The sequence below is a fragment of the Garra rufa genome, unplaced genomic scaffold (assembly GCF_049309525.1).
Source record: "Garra rufa unplaced genomic scaffold, GarRuf1.0 hap1_unplaced_002, whole genome shotgun sequence".
NCBI lineage: Eukaryota > Metazoa > Chordata > Actinopteri > Cypriniformes > Cyprinidae > Garra > Garra rufa.
The window spans coordinates 13,527,914-13,553,910 of record NW_027394277.1 but is presented as its reverse complement, the minus strand read 5'-3'; the positions used below and the strand labels follow the sequence as shown (position 1 = coordinate 13,553,910).

Here is a 25,997-nt window from a genome sequence, read left to right as displayed (position 1 = left end):
TAAACCAGGCTCTGCTGCATTCTTAGTCAACACTACAAAGGCCTCTTCTGCCAAGTAGTGTTAAAAGAAGAGAGCCTCCCCGTCAGGTTTCTGTAGTGGTCATCACGTTCGCTTTACACGCGAAAGGTCCTCGGTTCCAAACTGAGCGGAAACAGCTTTTTGCCTTGGACGTAAAACATTAATTGTTTGCATCGTCAGACGAGAGATTTAGTAATCTTTTCCTTTATAGGTTTTTCAACAAGCGATCACCACGAGATTGCTGGCTGTCTTCTCTGCACAAGTTTCTGTAGTGTAATGGTTATCACGTTCACCTCACACACGAAAGGTCCCCAGTTTGAAACTGTTTTGAAACAGCTGTTGGCTTTTTTCCAAAATTGTTTAAGTAGGGATCTACTGCTTTCTTCGTAAACACTACAAATGCCTTCTGCCAAGTGGATTTACCGAGCAGAAACAGAGTTTCTCTTTTGTGGGAAAACATGAAATGTTTGCAAAGTCAGGTGAGGTGTTTAATTATCTTTTCCTTAGTTCGCTCTTCCACAAGCGATCACCAGGAGATTGCTGGCAGTAATCTCTGCACGGGATTCCATAGTGTAGTGGTTGTCACGTTCGCCTCATGCGAAAGGTCCCCAGTTCGAAACTGGGTGGCAACAGCTGGTGGCTTTTTCCAAAATTGCTTAAGTAGGGATCTGTTGCTTTATTCGTCAACACTACAAAGGCCTTCTGCCAAGCCGAGATAAAAGAACGGTAGATCCTAATCAAGTTTCTGTAGTGTAGTGGTCATCACGTTCGCCTAACACGCGAAAGGTCCTCGGTTCGAAACAGAGCAGAAACAGTGTTTCTCTTTTGTGGGTAAACATGAACTGTTTGCAAAGTCAGGGGAGGGATTTAGTTATAGTTATCTTTTCCTTTATTCGTTTTACAGCAAGCGATCACCAGGAGATTGCTGGCTGTGTACTTTATGCAAGTTTCCATAGTGTAGTGGTTATCACGTTCGCCTCACACGCGAGAGGTCCCCAGTTCGAAACTGGGTGGAAACAGGTACTGGCTTTTTCCAAATTTGCTTAAGCCAGGCTCTGCTGCATTCTTAGTCAACACTACAAAGGCCTCTTCTGCCAAGTAGTGTTAAAAGAAGAGAGGCTCCCCGTCAGGTTTCTGTAGTGGTCATCACGTTTGCTTTACACGCGAAAGGTCCTCGGTTTCAAACTGAGCGGAAACAGCTTTTTGCCTTGGACGTAAAACATTAATTGTTTGCATCGTCAGACGAGAGATTTAGTAATCTTTTCCTTTATAGGTTTTTCAACAAGCGATCACCACGAGATTGCTGGCTGTCTTCTCTGCACAAGTTTCTGTAGTGTAATGGTTATCACATTCACCTCACATACGAAAGGTCCCCAGTTTAAAACTGTGCTGAAACAGCTGTTGGCTTTTTCCAAAATTGTTTAAGTGGGGATCTACTGCTTTCTTCGTAAACAATACAATTGCCTTCTGCCAAGTGGATTTACCGAGCAGAGACAGTGTTTCTCTTTTGTGGGAAAACATGAAATGTTTGCAAAGTCAGGTGAGGTGTTTAATTATCTTTTCCTTAGTTCGCTCTTCCACAAGCGATCACCAGGAGATTGCTGGCAGTCATCTCCGCACGGGATTCAATAGTGTAGTGGTTGTCAAGTTCGCCTCATGCGAAAGGTCCCCAGTTCGAAACTGGGTGGCAACAGCTAGTGGCTTTTTCCAAAATTGCTTAAGTAGGGATCTATTGCTTTATTCGTCAACACTACAAAGGCCTTCTGCCAAGCCGAGTTAAAAGAACGGTGGATCCTAATCAAGTTTCTGTAGTGTAGTGGTCATCACGTTCGCCTAACACGCGAAAGGTCATCGGTTCGAAACCGAGGAGAAACAGTGTTTCTCTTTCGTGGGTAAACATGAACTGTTTGCAAAGTCAGGGGAGGGATTTAGTTATCTTTTCCTTTATTCGTTTTACAGCAAGCGATCACCAGGAGATTGCTGGCTGTGTACTTTTTGCAAGTTTCCATAGTGTAGTGGTTATCACGTTCGCCTCACACGCGAAAGGTCCCCAGTTCGAAACTGGGTGGAAACAGCTACTGGCTTTTTCCAAAATTACTTAAACCAGGCTCTGCTGCATTCTTAATCAACACTACTGTAGGGATATCAGCGCGAATCAAACAATTTGGGAGAGTCGATTAGAAGTAAAAACACTACAGACTCACATTCCACAAGAGGCCCCCCATCATAAATCTGACGTTTCATAGCTGGCGCCAGAACGCCAGCCTGAAGCAGACCTAACTAACCAAGAACTTGCAAAATTAACACAAAGACACTTCTTCATAATCAAATCCTTCGAATAAGGAGATTGTCAAATTTGGAGCAAGTAACCAAGATTAATGGTCAAAGAGATGCACATTTTGAACATCACATGATTAAAGTCATTAGCGATATGGTTGGTTTTCCCCCACACACAGGACACAACGGAAATTCCTTCCCTAAACTTTTGACCTCCCAGCTTAGAGAACAGACCCTCACAGAAGGGCACAGAAAACTGTCTATTGATGTACATATGCACCCAAAATTATGCTTAAAGGACTCATGAGCAACTCATCATTTCTCTGCATAATTTCCTATTCATATATGTAACCCATACATTTGTCTATTATGTTTTAATCACTCATTGTGTATGTCCCTTTTGATAACTCTTGAATAGTTTAATGGTTTATATTGATGTTTGATATGTCCGAGTTGGAAATCGCATTCTCAAAATGTTCCTGTAATTCAATTCTTTGCGAAATGTATTATAGTCTTGTTATAGAAATCATGTCCAAATTTATCTCTGCAAAGAGCGGGAATTTGGGATCACGGGACTAATAAGATAACATTGTGATTTGTGGTTTGGAAGGTGAAACCAGCAGCCCACCGGAGTTCAGCCAATGTTCTAATTGGTCAAGACATCATTTTGGGAGGTGTCCAAAGGCTGAGTTTAAAAACTCAAGGACACCCTCAAATCTCTCTCTTCTCTTGCAACTTTTCTCACTCCTTACAACGCTCTTCACGTGCTTCGCGCCGCGGCGTCTCGACGCCGCCTGGCCTGAATGCCAGCCTCCTCATCTAAAGGAAACATGAGGAGATCACTCCACTTCTGTTTTTTTTTCTTTAATCTTTTTTTTATTTCTTTCCGTTGAGAGTTTCGTGTCTAGTTAAGTTTGTGCAAGCCGCGACCGACTTAAACGTCTTCGCGGACCTGAACTTTAACAGCGCACGCACATCTCTCATATCCAGCCAACGCCCAAGAAGACATCACATTGACCGACCCCCAACCAATCAGCAACCTCGGGAAAACCCTTTTTGAAGCGACGCAACCAAAGGAATTCCCAAAGGCAATGCGCAAGTAACCTCTAGAATCTTACTGAACTGGTGCATTTTGATATAAAGTTTAATAACCTCTTTGAGAGACTCAATACGAGGGTTAATTAAGTGATTGATGGTTGTTCAGGTCTAAGCAAATGCACATTGCTATAACTTGGGACTTCATATTTTCATTCCTTTAAACTCATTCTTTCCTCATTTTCTCTTTCTGCAACCTGTGTGAATGCGTGTTTATGTTAGATTAGTTTGTATGTGTTAGGTTTATCTAATAAATTCATATTTTTATTAAGTATCTTGTGTTTCGTGCTTACAAGTTACTGCCTTAAACTGCTGATTTTGCTACTGTGCTAATATATAGTGTTTTCACTATATTCTGGATAGTAATATCCATTGCAGAGTTTCTGTTAGACGACTTGTGAATGAATCGCGCGTCGACTCTGAAACAGCCGTAAAACAGCGATTCTGTTCAAATTCCCTATTGAATCATATTCGATTCCCTTTGAGCTAAATTATAAATTATTATGTAATTAATCCCTATTACAATCTTACATAATTGGTGGAGAGAATGCGGGCAGTTTAATCTAAATTGTAAGCACAACCAAGTTATTTAATATTTTCTATTTCTGTGGATGAGAGCGTCTGAGTCTAGACTGCATGTGCGTGTGTGTGTGTGTGACGTAAGCAGCGCGGCCGCCCGCCCGCTTGAATGAATGAAACCTAGAGTGAATGCAGAGGACGGTAACTCGAGAACGTCTCTCTACTTTTTAAACTGTAGTAAGTGAGTTTAAAGTTAAGGTCTGAGATCGTACAATAAGGTCGAAATTGAGCGTGTCCCTCATTTTCTGTAATGCCTTATCTATAGTTGAATTAATGTCATTGCGTGTTCCAGTGCCATTCAATTGCTATATTCCCGGCAGGGAATCTCAGTCACCGTTAGCTGAACGGAGCTAAACTACAGTAAATAAAAGTGAAAATAAATCGACGGATAAAGAATAGTTTGAGCGTGTCCCTCAATCTATTTTTAAAGGCCTTATTATTCATAGTTTAATTGTCAATGCGTGTTCCATTGTCAAAGCAACTATGTAATTTGACTCCCCTGGTTAAACATTAGAAATAATGCTTGCCTGTTTGTGTCTGTTCACTAAGTGAAACAGTGCGATTTAAACGGGAGTGTTTTAAATCTTGATCAAGTAAAGTTTAACTCTAAACAACAGCGAATAAAATCCGTTGTGTCTACGTGCTCAGAGAAACTGGCACGGAGATTTATGATCCGCCGAGATCATTTATTATTTTGTTTCCTCATTTGCAGCGCCAAGCTGCCACTTAAATAAAGTTTAAATCCAACTCTGAACGAACTAAGAGTTTAAAGCGCCACATCGCAAAACCAACTAGAAGTGGTCTTGTTATGTGTACAGTGTTGAAATGCGCTGCCATTTCATGTAACATTCTTAACTGAACTTGCAATGTAATGCTTCATGTGCTTAGCTCACTATAGTTTGTTTTGGTTGCCGTAGCTACGATGGTGACTCGGAAGTCTTAACCTACTTCCGGAGCAACTCTGAACTGCACGCGCAGCACATTGACGTCATACTATAAACAAACTCTACGGTGTTGCTATTGCTAAGCTAACGAAACTGTTGCTTTTACATTGAAGTCTATGCTAAAGATTAGCCTCAAAGGTTAGCAGTTAGCATTAACATCCAGTGGTTGAATACAGTGTGTGTGGGCAAAGCTAAAGTGATTTAACCCTTTAAACCTCTGAACTAATATACACCTGTTGGTCTATTTTTCTGTCCTATTTCTCAATTTTCTAACTTTACCACTTTATATGCATTTTACTAGAAAGGGGAACATTACTTCACAATTATTAATTGTGACAAATTCAAATTTAATTCAAACATTAAATTTATTTGGACTCATTTGAATTTCCTCATCTGGTCATTTCATATGATCATTATTTCTAGTATTCTCTCTTTTAGGTCAATCATTTTAGGTACTAATAAGCCTTGAACTTTGAAAGTTAAGGGTAACTTATTTTACCTAATTAATTGATTTACCCCTATCAACAGATTCTATTCAGAATCACACTTACTCATTTCTTTAATTGCGTTTTTACCCCTATTTCTTCCTCTCTTGGTTATACAATTAACCTCCATTTTTATTTTTTATTTTATTTATTTATTTTGTTTTATTTCCTCCTGCATTTAATTTCATTTTGATTACTTTGCCGTTTATTACTTTTAATTTCACTTTACCCTACCTTTCTCCTTTACCTCCTTGTATCCTAGCTTGGGAACGACACACCTGAGCTTTAATAGGAGACATTGTTATCCCTCACTACGAGTTCAAATAAATTAGAAAGACAACTCTCTTTCACTCAAATTTTATTGTTGTTTTATTAGTTGTGCAGCAACTATAAAACGACACTCTACTCGTAGTCGGGTATAACAGCCACGCAGCCTGTGAGTGGACCCAATCCACTCAATTTACTGAGTCTCCTTCCCTTCCCTTCTACCCAAGTCTCTCCTGTTTTCTTTCTTCTTTCCTCCTCACATTTGCAGGGACCTGTAAGAACCATCAATCGATTCTAAGTGAATGAAATGCAAAATCTTGTCAAAGAACAGTAATCATCCTTATGAATTTGATTGTAATCAAACCCTCTTTCGTTCTTCCTAACCTCCGTGAATTTGAAAACGCATTCCAAATTTTTGCATCTCATCCCATACTGAGATCAATTATTAGAGATAAGTGTTGAACACCCGTTGTTTTCGAAGCCTCCTTGGTAAGCGGTCCAACTGTAAGGTGTTCGGTGTCAATCCTGTCAGACTAAGAAAAGAGATACCAGCACTATTATTATATTCTCACGTCTCGAACCGAGATATAATAATATTGTTTACCTTTTTAACAAAATCTTGGTAAAATTCCTCCCATTGGAAAAGGGAATTGTTTTATTTCACTGACCTGTTTTCACCTTTTTCTCCTTTTTTCTTCTTCCTCATTAGAGTGACGAAGTCTTCAAATCCCTAGTCTACCTAGACACCCTGAGACCAACACTATCTTCGCCACACTTCATTAGGGGTTCACAATCACTGACACAACACTTAGTTGTCCCACCACACATAGGCTTCTACCTCACACAGATCTGTGTCAGTCTCCCTTCTCCTCGGCGTGCCAACATGCCACAGACTGCAGACCCCCTTGCCTATGGGGAAGATGTGAACACTTGGCTGAGTGGCATGACGGACAGCCTCACCCCCAAGACCTTTGAACTGTTATTATTCGTAATGAGAAGGTTCCTGACACAAGATTCAAGCCAGAACAACAACCACGAGGAGCTAGTCAAAATCACCAGCTCCCTAAGCGATGCCTTCACAACCCAGCTGAAACTGAGCGACAAGCACATCACCCATCTTCAAGAGGAGCTGTCACGTGCTCAACGCCGCATAGACAAGCTGGAAGTGAAAGTTCAAGATCAACTCAAAGCACCCAACGAGAGGGAGCAGGAAACAACGGAACAAGTTAAAAAGCTCCAAGCAGCCCTGGCAACAGCTCAACTTGACCAGCAACAAGCAAAGGTTGCCCAGAGAGACCTGGTAAACAGACTCCAGTATGCCGAACAGCTACTAGAGAAAGCCCAGAACGACATCAGCGACAAGAATGCTGAAATCAGTGCCTTAGAAAACCACCTTGAAAGGTACAGCACTGAAATAGACAATCTGACCCAACATCTACATGATGTCAATGATGAGCTCTACATGGTCAGAAAAGAACTCAAAGATGCTTGTGAGCTGAAACAAGAGCCAAGAAGAGAGAAACATATCTCAGCTTCACCACTGCTGAGCAAAGCTAAGTCTCACATCCAAGAACTGGCATTCAATGAAAGAAGCGAAGGGCCACCACCCGAAACCTCACTGGCCTTCGCCACACAGCTCTTTCCTGCCACTGAAAGCAGAAACCCCATCCAAGCAGTCCCTGGAACTGCACATGGGTTGACCATCAAAGACCTCAACAAGCTGTCTAAAAGCATCAGCCAGTTTGACCCGAACTCCAAAGAGGGCCACGACATCCAGGCCCACCTGCAAGATATTAATTTTCATTTAGAAATGAGACCTCATGTGACTGACAGAGACAGGTTGTACCTCCTAAGAGCAACGTCAAGTGTCCAGGTACGAAACTTCATAGATCGACAACTCAGTCACACAAAGTCAAACTACCAGCTACTTTGTGAGGTCCTGATCAAAGAGTTTACAGACCCTGAGTCTGAATATGGACTGTTAACCGCCTTGGAGACCAAACAAGGTCGACAAGAGACGCCACAAACCTACTACAACCGACTCCGAAAAGCCTACTTCGGTGCACACAACAAACTTGACCTTGAAGAAGAGGTGAATTTCAAAAGCCTTTTCCTGAAAAATCTGCACCCTGGAGTCAGTCGTCACCTCGGCGTCATGGCCTGTCCGCGCTCCATGACCATCCAACAGTTGCGCGATCTAACACAGAAGGCCTACACCAAGCAAAAGTTGACCTCAAAGAAAGGTAACAAAACCTCCACACTCTTGAACTCTGTAACCGAAGACTCAAGCCTTGCACTGGACGACACCCAGTGGCATCACAACACCCGAGTCTTCCATCAAGAGCAAAGAGAACGTGAGCCCCATGTCCACAACAGCTATCAGCCCAACCGCTGGGGAAAAGCCATGGGACCAGCCACACTTCTCAAGAAATCCAAAAGAAAGGATCAGCTGGAAACCTAACTGGACGTGCAAAGCCAAACGACCGGCTTGTCCAACAACAACTAGAGTGGGTAAGCAAAGACAGAACCCACATCAGCACCACTTAGACACCCACAGTGCTAAGTCTACACAAGAACAAGACCGTTCACCCTCAGAAGACATGGAACAAGTCATGAAACAACTGAAAGAGTTCCTTGAAAACCAGCTAGACACAAATGACTAGAAACAGAAGTCATGCTCGCTGTGACCAGCGACAGAACGGAAGGCCGACAATCACCTGGTATACCACCGCATCAGAGATGACAAGCACCTGTTCAACAACCACCCAGAACAAACAAGTCTCTCACGGCCAACCGCTGATGAAAACTCTGAGGTACCAAAGAACATCACCTCAGTCACCCATCACTTACAAAGAAACTGTCAAATGAACTTCAACTCCATGAACCACATTCATGTCTGTGCAACAGCAACCACTAAAGCACAGAAGGTCAGAAAGTCTGCTACAACCAGAAGGCATCACAAGTGAAATGCAACATAGGAGACAAAGTTTTGCACCCCAGCTTCACACAGCCATGCCAAACTACCTCCGACTGTCTGCTAAAGAACTTCCTGCCTTGCTGGACTGACCCCCATCTGAACACACCCTCATCCAAGCCAAGGATGCAGAGAGCATCTTCACCGACCTACAAGAAAAGGGGGAGCCAAAACAGACTGAAACAGATCTGACCATACATACACTACACAATTAACTTTCACACCCAGAGGTAACCACACCTACTGATAACACCTTTGACAAACATATTCTTCCCACGAGTAGAATATTCAAATCTCAGTTTAACATAGTTTTACAACATGCAACTAGCCTCACCCCAGGTAGAACACCTGACACTATGTTAAGGTACATGACACATCAGCTGCACCTGCCATCCTAGCTCAATAGTACTCGCAACTCTGACTAGGAAAACCCGCAGCTAATTTTCTTTGTTTTGTTTTTTTTTCCTCTTGCCTATCGCTTTCCTTCCCCTCTTGCTTTAGCAGGTGAAACTCCTAGCCACCCTACAAGGGTCAAAGGTCTGATATTAGGATTGACTTGCCACACCTAATATCCGCAAACCATTCTGAACTGAATGGGAGCCAGAGAGCTCCATGCAAGATAGGTCAACTCATTTTACCAAAGATGATGTCACCATAAACTAAGGTGAACGTCTCTAAATTTAATACCTAAAATAAACAAACAAACTTAATCACAAAATTTGATCAAAGGATCATCATACAAAAACAAATTTGAACAACAATATCTAGGTGAATTCGACCATTTTCCAGGTACGACATGTACCTGAATAGCGTAATGCCATGCACCGGTACAGTAACTGTCCTGGAAGTGTTGTCTTGTTGTTTGCTGTGTTTGTGTCTGCTTCTTCTGCCTGTGTTTCTCCAGCGCTCGTCGATGTCTTCTGCCAACAACACATCACCGAGCGAAAGGGGGATATGTAGGGATATCAGCGCGAATCAAACAATTTGGGAGAGTCGATTAGAAGTAAAAACACTACAGACTCACATTCCACAAGAGGCCCCCTATCATAAATCTGACGTTTCATAGCTGGCGCCAGAACGCCAGCCTGAAGCAGACCTAACTAACCAAGAACTTGCAAAATTAACACAAAGACACTTCTTCATAATCAAATCCTTCGAATAAGGAGATTGTCAAATTTGGAGCAAGTAACCAAGATTAATGGTCAAAGAGATGCACATTTTGAACATCACATGATTAAAGTCATTAGCGATATGGTTGGTTTTCCCCCACACACAGGACACAACGGAAATTCCTTCCCTAAACTTTTGACCTCCCAGCTTAGAGAACAGACCCTCACAGAAGGGCACAGAAAACTGTCTATTGATGTACATATGCACCCAAAATTATGCTTAAAGGACTCATGAGCAACTCATCATTTCTCTGCATAATTTCCTATTCATATATGTAACCCATACATTTGTCTATTATGTTTTAATCACTCATTGTGTATGTCCCTTTTGATAACTCTTGAATAGTTTAATGGTTTATATTGATGTTTGATATGTCCGAGTTGGAAATCGCATTCTCAAAATGTTCCTGTAATTCAATTCTTTGCGAAATGTATTATAGTCTTGTTATAGAAATCATGTCCAAATTTATCTCTGCAAAGAGCGGGAATTTGGGATCACGGGACTAATAAGATAACATTGTGATTTGTGGTTTGGAAGGTGAAACCAGCAGCCCACCGGAGTTCAGCCAATGTTCTAATTGGTCAAGACATCATTTTGGGAGGTGTCCAAAGGCTGAGTTTAAAAACTCAAGGACACCCTCAAATCTCTCTCTTCTCTTGCAACTTTTCTCACTCCTTACAACGCTCTTCACGTGCTTCGCGCCGCGGCGTCTCGACGCCGCCTGGCCTGAATGCCAGCCTCCTCATCTAAAGGAAACATGAGGAGATCATTCCACTTCTGTTTTTTTTTCTTTAATCTTTTTTTTATTTCTTTCCGTTGAGAGTTTCGTGTCTAGTTAAGTTTGTGCAAGCCGCGACCGACTTAAACGTCTTCGCGGACCTGAACTTTAACAGCGCACGCACATCTCTCATATCCAGCCAACGCCCAAGAAGACATCACATTGACCGACCCCCAACCAATCAGCAACCTCGGGAAAACCCTTTTTGAAGCGACGCAACCAAAGGAATTCCCAAAGGCAATGCGCAAGTAACCTCTAGAATCTTACTGAACTGGTGCATTTTGATATAAAGTTTAATAACCTCTTTGAGAGACTCAATACGAGGGTTAATTAAGTGATTGATGGTTGTTCAGGTCTAAGCAAATGCACATTGCTATAACTTGGGACTTCATATTTTCATTCCTTTAAACTCATTCTTTCCTCATTTTCTCTTTCTGCAACCTGTGTGAATGCGTGTTTATGTTAGATTAGTTTGTATGTGTTAGGTTTATCTAATAAATTCATATTTTTATTAAGTATCTTGTGTTTCGTGCTTACAAGTTACTGCCTTAAACTGCTGATTTTGCTACTGTGCTAATATATAGTGTTTTCACTATATTCTGGATAGTAATATCCATTGCAGAGTTTCTGTTAGACGACTTGTGAATGAATCGCGCGTCGACTCTGAAACAGCCGTAAAACAGCGATTCTGTTCAAATTCCCTATTGAATCATATTCGATTCCCTTTGAGCTAAATTATAAATTATTATGTAATTAATCCCTATTACAATCTTACACTACAAAGGCCTCTTCTGCCAAGTAGTGTTAAAAGAAGAGAGCCTCCCCGTCAGGTTTCTGTAGTGGTCATCACGTTCGCTTTACACGCGAAAGGTCCTCGGTTCCAAACTGAGCGGAAACAGCTTTTTGCCTTGGACGTAAAACATTAATTGTATGCATTAGTGTTGTCAAAAGTCCCGGTACTTCGGTACCAAGTCGGTACTAAAAAAATTAAAACGTTACGGTACCAGGTTTTCTTTAGTACCGGTGGTACCGACTATCCGGTCAACCCGGTTCTTGATGCGCCCGCTATACAAAAGGTGCGCACTGCGCAGTTGCGCTCTCTTCAACTGCCGCTGCTGATGCCGCGGCTCCGACTCCACTTGTTGACAAAGAGCCAGGCTTGGTCCAAGTAGTTTGGATTTGCGGCTGAACAAGGCGAACATCATAGATCATCAAAAAACTATTTGCAAAGGATGTGGTCTAGGTTCTCTCAAAAGGAGGAAACACATCAAACTTAAAACACCTCAAAGACCGACTCAGGGATCAAATGAAAGAGTTCAAGTAAGGTAAGTTTCATTTTAATTTCATATTTAGAGCATTATTGCATATTTTTATTTGAATGTCAGACAGAAATAAACATCACCGTTTGTGTAGTGAATCGTTAGCATAAGCGCGGCTAACGCTAATATGCTGCGTTCACACCAAACGCGAATATGCGTCTAAATTCGCGCCTGAATGAATTTGAAACAACGCTCCTATAACTTTTGTTAGAGTAAAAAAAATAAGGACATGATGTATTTACTATTTTTACACACAAATGACCTGTGTATCCAAAATATGTGTGTTAGAGAATGTACAAATGTGTCGTTAACAATGTTTATGTCCTTAATATCCGTCTGTCAGAAAACGTTCTTGGCTGGATAACTCTTAGCAGGTTTAAAAAGCTTTTTAATAATCAATATGAATGCAGTTTGGATTGAATTAAAGTACAATCAAATAAAACACGTTTTATTCCCTGTTTAGTTTGGTAATACTTTACAATAAGATCAAATTCATGCATCATCTAACATAAACTTAGAGTAAGTGAACAATATATTTTTACAACATTAATTCATGTTTGTGAATGTTATTTAATACAAACACATGATCATTCAAGTTTGTTCATGTTTAACAGATTAACATGATTTTATGCATAAGTAAATGTTGAAATTAGCCTAACCTCACAAAGAATAATTGCCATATAACTACTGTTTATTGTTAGGCAATGTTATCTAACAAATGAAAATTGTAAAGTGTTTTTAATACTGCAGTTTTCATCTGTGATAGACACTGGTCTTAATATATGTAATCTTATCTAAATTTATTATAACAGTTGAGGTTTACTGAAAATTAATATTTTTGCTGGTGTCAATGATCTAATGTTGCATCTGGTCAGACTTAGGCCACGGCTTTACTTAAGTATATTATATTTCTTTTTACAGGTGCAGATTGAGGAAGATCATGAGAGACCCAGCGAACTCTAAAACAGACAACGGTTACAGATGTTTTTCAGCAGTAGCAGAAATATAACAAAAGGTTTTGGGTGAAGCTTGTTTACATTTTTTATGCCTGTAATTTATTTAGATGTTATTTAATTACTAAAATGTTTTCAATCCTTGAAATACTTTTTTAACCTGTGGAAAAACTTTTAACAAAATTTTACGTAAGTATAAAGAATGGCACTGTTTTTTTGTATTTTATTGTTGTTTAAGTTTATTAATAAAAAATAGTGTGTTGCTCAATTAATATGTTATTGTGTTTTGCTTTGGTACCGAAATTGGTACCGAGAACCGTGGATTTTCAATGGTATTGGTACCGAATACTGAAATTTTGGTACCGTGACAACACTAGTATGCATCGTCAGATGAGAGATTTAGTAATCTTTTACTTTATAGGTTTTTCAACAAGCGATCACCAAGAGATTGCTGGATGTCATCTCTGCACAAGTTTCTGTAGTGTAATGGTTATCACGTTCACCTCACACACGAAAGGTCCCCAGTTTGAAACTGTTTTGAAACAGCTGTTGGCTTTTTTCCAAAATTGTTTAAGTAGGGATCTACTGCTTTCTTCGTAAACACTACAAATGCCTTCTGCCAAGTGGATTTACCGAGCAGAAACAGAGTTTCTCTTTTGTGGGAAAACATGAAATGTTTGCAAAGTCAGGTGAGGTGTTTAATTATCTTTTCCTTAGTTCGCTCTTCCACAAGCGATCACCAGGAGATTGCTGGCAGTAATCTCTGCACGGGATTCCATAGTGTAGTGGTTGTCACGTTCGCCTCATGCGAAAGGTCCCCAGTTCGAAACTGAGAGGCAACAGCTGGTGGCTTTTTCCAAAATTGCTTAAGTAGGGATCTGTTGCTTTATTCGTCAACACTACAAAGGCCTTCTGCCAAGCCGAGTTAAAAGAACGGTGGATCCTAATCAAGTTTCTGTAGTGTAGTGGTCATCACGTTCGCCTAACACGCGAAAGGTCCTCGGTTCGAAACCGAGCAGAAACAGTGTTTCTCTTTTGTGGGTAAACATGAACTGTTTGCAAAGTCAGGGGAGGGATTTAGTTATCTTTTCCTTTATTCGTTTTACAGCAAGCGTTCACCAGGAGATTGCTGGCTGTGTACTTTATGCAAGTTTCCATAGTGTAGTGGTTATCACGTTCGCCTCACACGCGAGAGGTCCCCAGTTCGAAACTGGGTGGAAACAGCTACTGGCTTTTTCCAAATTTGCTTAAACCAGGCTCTGCTGCATTCTTAGTCAACACTACAAAGGCCTCTTCTGCCAAGTAGTGTTAAAAGAAGAGAGCCTCCCCGTCAGGTTTCTGTAGTGGTCATCACGTTCGCTTTACACGCGAAAGGTCCTCGGTTCCAAACTGAGCGGAAACAGCTTTTTGCCTTGGACGTAAAACATTAATTGTTTGCATCGTCAGACGAGAGATTTAGTAATCTTTTCCTTTATAGGTTTTTCAACAAGCGATCACCACGAGATTGCTGGCTGTCTTCTCTGCACAAGTTTCTGTAGTGTAATGGTTATCACGTTCACCTCACACACGAAAGGTCCCCAGTTTGAAACTGTTTTGAAACAGCTGTTGGCTTTTTTCCAAAATTGTTTAAGTAGGGATCTACTGCTTTCTTCGTAAACACTACAAATGCCTTCTGCCAAGTGGATTTACCGAGCAGAAACAGAGTTTCTCTTTTGTGGGAAAACATGAAATGTTTGCAAAGTCAGGTGAGGTGTTTAATTATCTTTTCCTTAGTTCGCTCTTCCACAAGCGATCACCAGGAGATTGCTGGCAGTAATCTCTGCACGGGATTCCATAGTGTAGTGGTTGTCACGTTCGCCTCATGCGAAAGGTCCCCAGTTCGAAACTGGGTGGCAACAGCTGGTGGCTTTTTCCAAAATTGCTTAAGTAGGGATCTGTTGCTTTATTCGTCAACACTACAAAGGCCTTCTGCCAAGCCGAGATAAAAGAACGGTGGATCCTAATCAAGTTTCTGTAGTGTAGTGGTCATCACGTTCGCCTAACACGTGAAAGGTCCTCGGTTCGAAACAGATTTTCTCTTTTGTGGGTAAACATGAACTGTTTGCAAAGTCAGGGGAGGGATTTAGTTATCTTTTCCTTTATTCGTTTTACAGCAAGCGATCACCAGGAGATTGCTGGCTGTTTACTTTTTGCAAGTTTCCATAGTGTAGTGGTTATCACGTTCGCCTCACACGTGAAAGGTCCCCAGTTCGAAACTGGGTGGAAACAGGTACTGGCTTTTTCCAAAATTGCTTAAGCCAGGCTCTGCTGCATTCTTAGTCAACACTACAAAGGCCTCTTCTGCCAAGTAGTGTTAAAAGAAGAGAGGCTCCCCGTCAGGTTTCTGTAGTGGTCATCACGTTTGCTTTACACGCGAAAGGTCCTCGGATCCAAACTGAGCGGAAACAGCTTTTTGCCTTGGACGTAAAACATTAATTGTTTGCATCGTCAGACGAGAGATTTAGTAATCTTTTCCTTTATAGGTTTTTCAACAAGCGATCACCACGAGATTGCTGGCTGTCTTCTCTGCACAAGTTTCTGTAGTGTAATGGTTATCATGTTCACCTCACACACAAAAGGTCCCCAGTTTGAAACTGTTTTGAAACAGCTGTTGGCTTTTTCCAAAATTGTTTAAGTAGGGATCTACTGCTTTCTTCGTAAACACTACAAATGCCTTCTGCCAAGTGGATTTACCGAGCAGAGACAGTGTTTCTCTTTTGTGGGAAAACATGAAATGTTTACAAAGTCAGGTGAGGTGTTTAATTATCTTTTCCTTAGTTCGCTCTTCCACAAGCGATCACCAGGAGATTGCTGGCAGTCATCTCTGCACGGGATTCCATAGTGTAGTGGTTGTCAAGTTCGCCTCATGCGAAAGGTCCCCAGTTCGAAACTGGGTGGCAACAGCTGGTGGCTTTTTCCAAAATTGCTTAAGTAGGGATCTATTGCTTTATTCGTCAACACTACAAAGGCCTTCTGCCAAGCCGAGTTAAAAGAACGGTGGATCCTAATCAAGTTTCTGTAGTGTAGTGGTCATCACGTTCGCCTAACACGCGAAAGGTCCTCGGTTCGAAACCGAGCAGAAACAGTGTTTCTCTTTTGTGGGTAAACATGAACTGTTTGCAAAGTCAGGGGAGGGATTTAGTTATCTTTTCCTTTATTCGTTTTACAGCAAGCGTTCACCAGGAGATTGCTGGCTGTGTACTTTATGCAAGTTTCCATAGTGTAGTGGTTATCACGTTCGCCTCACACGCGAGAGGTCCCCAGTTCGAAACTGGGTGGAAACAGCTACTGGCTTTTTCCAAATTTGCTTAAACCAGGCTCTGCTGCATTCTTAGTCAACACTACAAAGGCCTCTTCTGCCAAGTAGTGTTAAAAGAAGAGAGCCTCCCCGTCAGGTTTCTGTAGTGGTCATCACGTTCGCTTTACACGCGAAAGGTCCTCGGTTCCAAACTGAGCGGAAACAGCTTTTTGCCTTGGACGTAAAACATTAATTGTTTGCATCGTCAGACGAGAGATTTAGTAATCTTTTCCTTTATAGGTTTTTCAACAAGCGATCACCACGAGATTGCTGGCTGTCTTCTCTGCACAAGTTTCTGTAGTGTAATGGTTATCACGTTCACCTCACACACGAAAGGTCCCCAGTTTGAAACTGTTTTGAAACAGCTGTTGGCTTTTTTCCAAAATTGTTTAAGTAGGGATCTACTGCTTTCTTCGTAAACACTACAAATGCCTTCTGCCAAGTGGATTTACCGAGCAGAAACAGAGTTTCTCTTTTGTGGGAAAACATGAAATGTTTGCAAAGTCAGGTGAGGTGTTTAATTATCTTTTCCTTAGTTCGCTCTTCCACAAGCGATCACCAGGAGATTGCTGGCAGTAGTCTCTGCACGGGATTCCATAGTGTAGTGGTTGTCACGTTCGCCTCATGCGAAAGGTCCCCAGTTCGAAACTGGGTGGCAACAGCTGGTGGCTTTTTCCAAAATTGCTTAAGTAGGGATCTGTTGCTTTATTCGTCAACACTACAAAGGCCTTCTGCCAAGCCGAGATAAAAGAACGGTGGATCCTAATCAAGTTTCTGTAGTGTAGTGGTCATCACGTTCGCCTAACACGTGAAAGGTCCTCGGTTCGAAACAGATTTTCTCTTTTGTGGGTAAACATGAACTGTTTGCAAAGTCAGGGGAGGGATTTAGTTATCTTTTCCTTTATTCGTTTTACAGCAAGCGATCACCAGGAGATTGCTGGCTGTTTACTTTTTGCAAGTTTCCATAGTGTAGTGGTTATCACGTTCGCCTCACACGTGAAAGGTCCCCAGTTCGAAACTGGGTGGAAACAGGTACTGGCTTTTTCCAAAATTGCTTAAGCCAGGCTCTGCTGCATTCTTAGTCAACACTACAAAGGCCTCTTCTGCCAAGTAGTGTTAAAAGAAGAGAGGCTCCCCGTCAGGTTTCTGTAGTGGTCATCACGTTTGCTTTACACGCGAAAGGTCCTCGGATCCAAACTGAGTGGAAACAGCTTTTTGCCTTGGACGTAAAACATTAATTGTTTGCATCGTCAGACGAGAGATTTAGTAATCTTTTCCTTTATAGGTTTTTCAACAAGCGATCACCACGAGATTGCTGGCTGTCTTCTCTGCACAAGTTTCTGTAGTGTAATGGTTATCATGTTCACCTCACACACAAAAGGTCCCCAGTTTGAAACTGTTTTGAAACAGCTGTTGGCTTTTTCCAAAATTGTTTAAGTAGGGATCTACTGCTTTCTTCGTAAACACTACAAATGCCTTCTGCCAAGTGGATTTACCGAGCAGAGACAGTGTTTCTCTTTTGTGGGAAAACATGAAATGTTTACAAAGTCAGGTGAGGTGTTTAATTATCTTTTCCTTAGTTCGCTCTTCCACAAGCGATCACCAGGAGATTGCTGGCAGTCATCTCTGCAAGGGATTCCATAGTGTAGTGGTTGTCACGTTCGCCTCATGCGAAAGGTCCCCAGTTCGAAACTGGGTGGCAACAGCTGGTGGCTTTTTCCAAAATTGCTTAAGTAGGGATCTGTTGCTTTATTCGTCAACACTACAAAGGCCTTCTGCCAAGCCGAGTTAAAAGAACGGTGGATCCTAATCAAGTTTCTGTAGTGTAGTGGTCATCACGTTCGCCTAACACGCGAAAGGTCCTCGTTTCGAAACCGAGCAGAAACAGTGTTTCTCTTTTGTGGGTAAACATGAACTGTTTGCAAAGTCAGGGGAGGGATTTAGTTATCTTTTCCTTTATTCGTTTTACAGCAAGCGATCACCAGGAGATTGCTGGCTGTGTACTTTATGCAAGTTTCCATAGTGTAGTGGTTATCACGTTCGCCTCACACGCGAGAGGTCCCCAGTTCGAAACTGGGTGGAAACAGCTACTGGCTTTTTCCAAATTTGCTTAAGCCAGGCTCTGCTGCATTCTTAGTCAACACTACAAAGGCCTCTTCTGCCAAGTAGTGTTAAAAGAAGAGAGGCTCCCCGTCAGGTTTCTGTAGTGGTCATCACGTTTGCTTTACACGCGAAAGGTCCTCGGTTTCAAACTGAGCGGAAACAGCTTTTTGCCTTGGACGTAAAACATTAATTGTTTGCATCGTCAGACGAGAGATTTAGTAATCTTTTCCTTTATAGGTTTTTCAACAAGCGATCACCACGAGATTGCTGGCTGTCTTCTCTGCACAAGTTTCTGTAGTGTAATGGTTATCACATTCACCTCACATACGAAAGGTCCCCAGTTTAAAACTGTGCTGAAACAGCTGTTGGCTTTTTCCAAAATTGTTTAAGTGGGGATCTACTGCTTTCTTCGTAAACAATACAATTGCCTTCTGCCAAGTGGATTTACCGAGCAGAGACAGTGTTTCTCTTTTGTGGGAAAACATGAAATGTTTGCAAAGTCAGGTGAGGTGTTTAATTATCTTTTCCTTAGTTCGCTCTTCCACAAGCGATCACCAGGAGATTGCTGGCAGTCATCTCTGCACGGGATTCCATAGTGTAGTGGTTGTCAAGTTCGCCTCATGCGAAAGGTCCCCAGTTCGAAACTGGGTGGCAACAGCTGGTGGCTTTTTCCAAAATTGCTTAAGTAGGGATCTATTGCTTTATTCGTCAACACTACAAAGGCCTTCTGCCAAGCCGAGTTAAAAGAACGGTGGATCCTAATCAAGTTTCTGTAGTGTAGTGGTCATCACGTTCGCCTAACACGCGAAAGGTCATCGGTTCGAAACCGAGGAGAAACAGTGTTTCTCTTTCGTGGGTAAACATGAACTGTTTGCAAAGTCAGGGGAGGGATTTAGTTATCTTTTCCTTTATTCGTTTTACAGCAAGCGATCACCAGGAGATTGCTGGCTGTGTACTTTTTGCAAGTTTCCATAGTGTAGTGGTTATCACGTTCGCCTCACACGCGAAAGGTCCCCAGTTCGAAACTGGGTGGAAACAGCTACTGGCTTTTTCCAAAATTACTTAAACCAGGCTCTGCTGCATTCTTAGTCAACACTACAAAGGCCTCTTCTGCCAAGTAGTGTTAAAAGAAGAGAGCCTCCCCGTCAGGTTTCTGTAGTGGTCATCACGTTCGCTTTACACGCGAAAGGTCCTCGGTTCCAAACTGAGCGGAAACAGCTTTTTGCCTTGGACGTAAAACATTAATTGTTTGCATCGTCAGACGAGAGATTTAGTAATCTTTTCCTTTATAGGTTTTTCAACAAGCGATCACCACGAGATTGCTGGCTGTCTTCTCTGCACAAGTTTCTGTAGTGTAATGGTTATCATGTTCACCTCACACACGAAAGGTCCCCAGTTTGAAACTGTTTTGAAACAGCTGTTGGCTTTTTTCCAAAATTGTTTAAGTAGGGATCTACTGCTTTCTTCGTAAACACTACAAATGCCTTCTGCCAAGTGGATTTACCGAGCAGAAACAGAGTTTCTCTTTTGTGGGAAAACATGAAATGTTTGCAAAGTCAGGTGAGGTGTTTAATTATCTTTTCCTTAGTTCGCTCTTCCACAAGCGATCACCAGGAGATTGCTGGCAGTAATCTCTGCACGGGATTCCATAGTGTAGTGGTTGTCACGTTCGCCTCATGCGAAAGGTCCCCAGTTCGAAACTGGGTGGCAACAGCTGGTGGCTTTTTCCAAAATTGCTTAAGTAGGGATCTGTTGCTTTATTCGTCAACACTACAAAGGCCTTCTGCCAAGCCGAGATAAAAGAACGGTGGATCCTAATCAAGTTTCTGTAGTGTAGTGGTCATCACGTTCGCCTAACACGCGAAAGGTCCTCGGTTCGAGACAGATTTTCTCTTTTGTGGGTAAACATGAACTGTTTGCAAAGTCAGGGGAGGGATTTAGTTATCTTTTCCTTTATTCGTTTTACAGCAAGCGATCACCAGGAGATTGCTGGCTGTTTACTTTTTGCAAGTTTCCATAGTGTAGTGGTTATCACGTTCGCCTCACACGTGAAAGGTCCCCAGTTTGAAACTGGGTGGAAACAGGTACTGGCTTTTTCCAAAATTGCTTAAGCCAGGCTCTGCTGCATTCTTAGTCAACACTACAAAGGCCTCTTCTGCCAAGTAGTGTTAAAAGAAGAGAGGCTCCCCGTCAGGTTTCTGTAGTGGTCATCACGTTTGCTTTACACGCGAAAGGTCCTCGGTTCCAAACTGAGCGGAAACAGCTTTTTGCCTTGGACGTAAAACATTAATTGTTTGCATCGTCAGACGAGAGATTTAGTAATCTTTTCCTTTATAGGTTTTTCAACAAGCGATCACCACGAGATTGCTGGCTGTCTCCTCTGCACAAGTTTCTGTAGTGTAATGGTTATCACGTTCACCTCACACACAAAAGGTCCCCAGTTTGAAACTGTTTTGAAACAGCTGTTGGATTTTTTCCAAAATTGTTTAAGTAGGGATCTACTGCTTTCTTCGTAAGCACTACAAATGCCTTCTGCCAAGTGGATTTACCGAGCAGAAACAGAGTTTCTCTTTTGTGGGAAAACATGAAATGTTTGCAAAGTCAGGTGAGGTGTTTAATTATCTTTTCCTTAGTTCGCTCTTCCACAAGCGATTACCAGGAGATTGCTGGCAGTCGTCTCTGCGAAGGATTCCATAGTGTAGTGGTTGTCACGTTTGCCGCATGCGAAAGGTCCCCAGTTCGAAACTTGGTGGTAACAGCTGGTGGCTTTTTCCAAAATTGCTTAAGTAGGGATCTGTTGCTTTCTTCGTCAACACTACAAAGGCCTTCTGCCAAGCCGAGTTAAAAGAACGGTGGGTCCTAATCAAGTTTCTGTAGTGTAGTGGTCATCACGTTCGCCTAACACGCGAAAGGTCCTCGGTTCGAAACCGAGCAGAAACAGTGTTTCTCTTTTGTGGGTAAACATGAACTGTTTGCAAAGTCAGGGGAGGGATTTAGTTATCTTTTCCTTTATTCGTTTTACAGCAAGCGATCACCAGGAGATTGCTGGCTGTGTACTTTTTGCAAGTTTCCATAGTGTAGTGGTTATCACGTTCGCCTCACACGCGAAAGGTCCCCAGTTCGAAACTGGGTGGAAACAGCTACTGGCTTTTTCCAAAATTACTTAAACCAGGCTCTGCTGCATTCTTAGTCAACACTACAAAGGCCTCTTCTGCTAAGTAGTGTTAAAAGAAGAGAGCCTCCCCGTCAGGTTTCTGTAGTGGTCATCACGTTTGCTTTACACGCGAAAGGTCCTCGGTTCCAAACTGAGCGGAAACAGCTTTTTGCCTTGGACGTAAAACATTAATTGTTTGCATCGTCAGATGAGAGATTTAGTAATCTTTTCCTTTATAGGTTTTTCAACAAGCGATCACCACGAGATTGCTGGCTGTCATCTCTGCACAAGTTTCTGTAGTGTAATGGTTATCACGTTCACCTCACACACAAAAGGTCCCCAGTTTGAAACTGTTTTGAAACAGCTGTTGGCTTTTTCCAAAATTGTTTAAGTAGGGATCTACTGCTTTCTTCGTAAACACTACAAATGCCTTCTGCCAAGTGGATTTACCGAGCAGAAACAGAGTTTCTCTTTTGTGGGAAAACATGAAATGTTTGCAAAGTCAGGTGAGGTGTTTAATTATCTTTTCCTTAGTTCGCTCTTCCACAAGCGATCACCAGGAGATTGCTGGCAGTCGTCTCTGCGAAGGATTCCATAGTGTAGTGGTTGTCACGTTTGCCTCATGCGAAAGGTCCCCAGTTCGAAACTTGGTGGTAACAGCTGGTGGCTTTTTCCAAAATTGCTTAAGTAGGGATCTGTTGCTTTCTTCGTCAACACTACAAAGGCCTTCTGCCAAGCCGAGTTAAAAGAACGGTGGATCGTAATCAAGTTTCTGTAGTGTAGTGGTCATCACGTTCGCCTAACACGCGAACGGCAGCCGTGAATAGTTTAGCTAAACGGCCCTAAACCGTTTCCCATTCATTCTCAATGGTAGTGCTGAAACACTACGGATGCAATACACTTTCGGCCGCTAGCGCCCTTTTGGCGCACTTCCGTGTTTCTGCACCAGCGCCAACTTTGAATTCGCCATTAACACATCCACACTCGGACAGTACAGTCGCGATCTGCTACGCTGTTATTCGGAAAATCTATCAAAGGTAAGTTACTTTATGTGCTTTTTCATGTTGTTAATGCTGAAATCACGTTAGTTGTTAAATGAAAACCGCTGCTTCGCTCCGTGAGGTCTTGGTTATTGATAAACGTTATCATTTGGGGCATTATTTACTGTTAATTATCATCATAGGATGATCTGCTCGCAAAGTTTTGAATGGACATGCCCGTTTTATATATTCGTGTGTGTTGTTTCGTGTCGTAGGGTAAACAAGCCTGTTAGTCAATTTCTGACAATGTTGTGTTGATACGACGATCTGCTCGGAAACTTATGAATGAACGTGAGCGTTTCATGCATATAATTTCTATGCCGTGGGGTTAAATAAGCCTATCAGTCCGTTTCTTACGATGTTGTCATTACATTACCTCAACATCGCTTGTTTATATGAGATAAATAACGAATGAACGATCGTTTTTCCATTATTGCCAATAGTTGTCATATCGTGACGCTAAATAAACAATGTACATCACATAATTCAACTAGTAAATAACTGTAATAAGTGTTTAAACATCGCTAGGAACTGTACTAGTACTGTTGTACTGTTGTAATGAGCCTTTAGAACTGCTTTACTGTTAGACTAATGCATTGCAGTGACCAAAATAGCCTAAGCAACAACTATTTTTACCATTTCAGACTGGAGCATTTGTAACTTTTATCAGGACAATTACTATGGTATTACCATAGTAGGTTGTATGTGTGCGTGTCTATGTATGTGCCTGTATGATCACATACTAACCAAAATAGCATAATTAAGAGTTATTTATATAATTTCAGACTTGAGCATAAATTATTTTCATCTTTTAGTAGGACAATTACTATGTTAATACTATAGTAGTGTGTGTGTGTGTGTGTGTGTGTGTGTGTGTGTGTGTGTGTGTGTGTGTGCTCATTCAAAGATACACAGCCTACTGTGGTAATACCATATTAATTGTCCTGAAAAAAGTTTAAAATAATTTATGTTTCAGTCTGAAATAGTATAAATAGCTGTTACTAAGGCCATTTTGCTCACTGTAATGTATAATTAGTCTGAGAGTAGGACAGTATCTTTAGTCTCTCATCTCTAAACTTCAGCCACGTAGTTCAAGAGGTCAAGTAGACAATGCTTTTCACACCTCTTTCATCCTTATCTGCTCTGTGTGTGTGTGCTCATTCAGGCAAACACACCTGCACTCCCCCACGGACACAGAGCAGTTAAGGGTGAAAGAGGTGTGAAAAAGCATTGTCTTCTGACCTCTGGAACTATGTGATTGAAGTTTGGAGATAAGAAAAGAACAGCAACAAGATCTGGCCCAGTAATTTGAGTCTGATAACTGTGCAATGAAACAGATAGTGATATTTCATGGTTTGACAATATCTTTTTAAAGTATCTTCTGAAATAACCCTAAAATTCTATTTTTGTTTGATGGTAGATCATGCAGAGGAAATTCCAGTTTTTCCCAGGGAGAATCTCTGTTGTGTTCCGCAAGGGACCACTTGGATTTCTTCTTCAGGATCCATCTGAGGAAGCCAGGCGGATTAAGAATGACCCAACTCTGCAGGACAAGTCTGCGCCCATGAGGCAGAACCTTGTGCGGCAAAATGCCCTGACAGTGGTACGTCAGAGAGGAGGGGATGCTTCCGACAAGAAGGAGGTCCTGGGAGACTACATCCTGCAGTTTGGGAAGTACAAAGGGAAGTCTTTCCGGTGGCTGTTGGAAAATGATGTAGGGTACATTTTGTATCTCATCAAGAACCTGGAGAAGGAGGAGGCGTCAGGCATCCCTAAAGCTGAGGGGCATAGCAAAGACAGTCTACTGTCCTTTGTGAACTATGCTTGTAGTTTTGAAGAGATCCAGTCTCTTCTCAGTTATGAGGCCAGTAAAGTGGTTGTTGTGCCAGCCTCATCAGAAGATGACCAGCTGGTTGGCTTTGGTTCCTTCCCGGGCCAAGAGCACCTGGAAGGAGATATGGGACAGCAAAGCGGATGGCTATGCAGACTTTATTATGAGGAAGAGCTGCGTCCCAGGGACACGTATGCACAAGCTGCAGCAGTACCTGCGAAAGAGACAGCAATCCACCCACCCCTCACCTGTTTCTGCCTCAAAATCCCCAGATGAACCCATGGGTAAATAAATGTTTATTTTATTGTAATGTATACTTGTTCAGTAGTAACTAGTATAACAATAAGTTAGCTTTTATTTAAGGTAAATAAACCTCAGTTTGTAGGAACATGACATGAACTGAAACGTAAATATTAAAAAAAAAATGTTTTCAATACAGAGATGGAGAAAGATGAGGACCTAGAGCAAGCAATGCTGAGCATCACCCCCTCCAAGCTACAGGTGCAAAGTTAAGATTTTTTTCTTTTAGCATTTGATTTCTACTAAACGTTTATCTTAAAAAACTGTTATAACTATTTAAAAAATGTACATTATTGTTTTGTGTGTTTTCCCCAACAGCTGCCTCTCCACCACTGCCACCACAATTCAGTATAGAGATGGAGAAGGATGAGGACCTAGAGCAGGGGTTTTCAAACCTGTCCTGGAGCCTCCCCTGCCCTGCACATTTTGCTTGTCTCTCTCATCTAATACACCTGATTCAAATCATCAGCTCATTAGTAGAGACTGCAAGACCTGAATTGGGTGTGCCTAATAAGGGAGACATACAAAATGTGCAGGGCAGGGGAGGCTCCAGGACAGGTTTGAAAACCCCTGACCTAGAGCAAGCAATGCTAAGCATCACCCCCTCCAAGCTACAAGTGCAAAGTAAGTTATTTGGATGATTTTTGCTGTTTTTTTTTCATTTGCACATATCCAAACATCTATCTGTCTGACTGTATGTCCACCTGTCTGCCATTCTGTTCATCCATCTGTCCATTCATCTGTCTTTCTGTCTGTCTGTCTGTCTGTCTGTCTGTCTGTCTGTCCATCCTCCTGTCTGTCTATCTCTTTCTCTGTCTGTCTGTCTGTCTGTCTGTCTGTCTGTCTGTCTGTCTGTCTGTCTAGTGCCAGTAAAATATTTCAAAATTTTAAGACAAGGCTTTGAAGTTAGTGTGTACATCTAGATTAATGCTTTGTGTGTTCCCCAACAGCCACATCTCCACCACTGCTGTCAGCTGCTGAACTGGAACGGTCTACCAAAGCAGTAAAAGGTGTTTCCGCAGGAGGTTCAGCACTGAGAAGAAAAGCTGAACATGAATTGAATCCTCCTTTATTATGTTGTTTGTGTTCTGGCTATGTTCTAGCCATGTTCCAATAACAGTGTGTTCGCCGTTGGCATATACTAACTGTCCTAAGGACTATGAATTGATTCCAGTCTGGGTAAGTACTTCTTTTATTATGAATTTTACACTGTTCTTTCTACATTTTTCCTTCCATCTTCAGATGATTTTGTTTTCAGTCAATAGATGTGTTCAACTTTGGGTGAAGGGTGAATTCAGTAGCTTTGTGTCTTTATTAACACCAGCTCTTTTATGTTTCTAATTGTAAAATGTTCTATATTTCAGTAACATCTG

The 25,997-nt window shown here is 41.8% G+C and overlaps 1 protein-coding gene and 12 non-coding genes across 13 annotated transcripts in view; 12 read left to right on the top strand and 1 right to left on the bottom strand.

Moving 5' to 3' along the window:
- The window catches only part of LOC141305375 (uncharacterized), a 566,500-nt gene that overhangs the window by 99,322 nt on the left and 441,181 nt on the right, over positions 1–25,997 (bottom strand). The window lies entirely within an intron of this gene.
- Positions 965–1,037, top strand: trnav-cac (transfer RNA valine (anticodon CAC)). Its single transcript has one exon. It is a non-coding gene; the product is annotated as a tRNA-Val (tRNA).
- Positions 2,020–2,092, top strand: trnav-cac (transfer RNA valine (anticodon CAC)). Its single transcript has one exon. It is a non-coding gene; the product is annotated as a tRNA-Val (tRNA).
- On the top strand, positions 13,811–13,883 carry trnav-aac (transfer RNA valine (anticodon AAC)). The gene has a single exon. It is a non-coding gene; the product is annotated as a tRNA-Val (tRNA).
- trnav-cac (transfer RNA valine (anticodon CAC)) lies at positions 14,010–14,082 on the top strand. The gene has a single exon. It is a non-coding gene; the product is annotated as a tRNA-Val (tRNA).
- trnav-cac (transfer RNA valine (anticodon CAC)) lies at positions 15,055–15,127 on the top strand. The gene has a single exon. It is a non-coding gene; the product is annotated as a tRNA-Val (tRNA).
- Positions 15,911–15,983, top strand: trnav-aac (transfer RNA valine (anticodon AAC)). The gene has a single exon. It is a non-coding gene; the product is annotated as a tRNA-Val (tRNA).
- On the top strand, positions 16,110–16,182 carry trnav-cac (transfer RNA valine (anticodon CAC)). Its single transcript has one exon. It is a non-coding gene; the product is annotated as a tRNA-Val (tRNA).
- trnav-cac (transfer RNA valine (anticodon CAC)) lies at positions 17,155–17,227 on the top strand. Its single transcript has one exon. It is a non-coding gene; the product is annotated as a tRNA-Val (tRNA).
- Positions 18,210–18,282, top strand: trnav-cac (transfer RNA valine (anticodon CAC)). The gene has a single exon. It is a non-coding gene; the product is annotated as a tRNA-Val (tRNA).
- Positions 19,265–19,337, top strand: trnav-cac (transfer RNA valine (anticodon CAC)). Its single transcript has one exon. It is a non-coding gene; the product is annotated as a tRNA-Val (tRNA).
- On the top strand, positions 21,167–21,239 carry trnav-aac (transfer RNA valine (anticodon AAC)). Its single transcript has one exon. It is a non-coding gene; the product is annotated as a tRNA-Val (tRNA).
- On the top strand, positions 21,366–21,438 carry trnav-cac (transfer RNA valine (anticodon CAC)). Its single transcript has one exon. It is a non-coding gene; the product is annotated as a tRNA-Val (tRNA).